At 55.1% G+C, this 1,440-nt stretch overlaps 1 pseudogene; it reads left to right on the top strand.

Annotated features, from left to right (window-relative positions):
• The window catches only part of LOC145474287 (large subunit ribosomal RNA), a pseudogene marked incomplete at its 3' end in the record, with an annotated part of 1,996 nt that extends 556 nt beyond the window's left edge, over positions 1–1,440 (top strand).

Below are 1,440 nucleotides of genomic sequence, written 5' to 3' on the forward strand. Positions count from 1 at the left end.
CGTCGGTTGGGACTGGGTCTGAAAGGTGCCGGGAAGGTAGGTGTGGGCCTCCGGGTCCGTGCTGTTACAGCCTGGTTCTCTCATGGCTCGGGCCCGACCGAGGAGTTGCAGGGCATGCCTCCTGTGGCTAGGGTCCCCTCCCTCCGGCCGGCTGTCCAATGCGGTGGACTGCTTGCAGTGCTCGGCGAACGCTGCCGGTCGTTGGGGTGGTGATCTCGTACCATGCCCTTAGGATGTTGGCGGTCATATGGGTGCATCCGACCCGTCTTGAAACACGGACCAAGGAGTCTAACATGTGCGCGAGTCTTAGGGTGAGTGAAACCCCGAGGCGCAATGAAAGTGAAGGCGGCCCCGGCCGCTGAGGTGAGATCCGCTGTTGTGGCGGCGCATCATCGACCGACCTATTCTACTCTTAGGAAGGTTTGAGTAAGAGCGTGTCTGTTGGGACCCGAAAGATGGTGAACTATGCCTGAATAGGGTGAAGCCAGAGGAAACTCTGGTGGAGGCTCGTAGCGATTCTGACGTGCAAATCGATCGTCAAATTTGGGTATAGGGGCGAAAGACTAATCGAACTGTCTAGTAGCTGGTTCCCTCCGAAGTTTCCCTCAGGATAGCTGGAACTCAGTACGCAGTTTTATCAGGTAAAGCGAATGATTAGAGGCCTTAGGGTTAAAACAACCTTAACCTATTCTCAAACTTTAAATTGGTAAGATGTCCGACTTGCTCGACTGAAGCCGGACTTTCGAATGCGAGTACCTAGTGGGCCATTTTTGGTAAGCAGAACTGGCGATGCGGGATGAACCGAACGCCCAGTTAAGGTGCCAAAGTCGACGCTCATCAGACCCCACAAAAGGTGTTGGTTGCTATAGACAGCAGGACGGTGGCCATGGAAGTCGGAACCCGCTAAGGAGTGTGTAACAACTCACCTGCCGAAGCAACTAGCCCTGAAAATGGATGGCGCTCAAGCGTCGCACCTATACTGGGCCGTCGGGGCGAATGCCAAGCCCCGACGAGTAGGAGGGCGCGGTGGTCGTGACGCAGCCCTTGGCGCGAGCCTGGGTGAAACGGCCTCCGGTGCAGATCTTGGTGGTAGTAGCAAATATTCAAATGAGAACTTTGAAGACCGAAGTGGAGAAAGGTTCCATGTGAACAGCAGTTGGACATGGGTTAGTCGATCCTAAGAGATAGGCTAATGCCGTGTCAAAGCGCCCGATCCTGGGCCGCCTATCGAAAGGGAATCGGGTTAATATTCCCGAACCGGAACACGGATATTGCCACCTGGTGGCAGGTGCGGCAACGCAACCGAACCCGGAGACGCCGGCCGGAGCCCCGGAAAGAGTTCTCTTTTCTTTTTAACAGGCTTTCACCCTGAAATCAGATTGTCTGGAGATAGGGTTTGATGCCTGGTAAAGCACCACACTTCTTGTGGTGTCCGGTGCG

This window comes from Orbicella franksi, unplaced genomic scaffold, assembly GCF_964199315.1.
Source record: "Orbicella franksi unplaced genomic scaffold, jaOrbFran1.1 SCAFFOLD_424, whole genome shotgun sequence".
Classification (NCBI taxonomy): domain Eukaryota; kingdom Metazoa; phylum Cnidaria; class Anthozoa; order Scleractinia; family Merulinidae; genus Orbicella; species Orbicella franksi.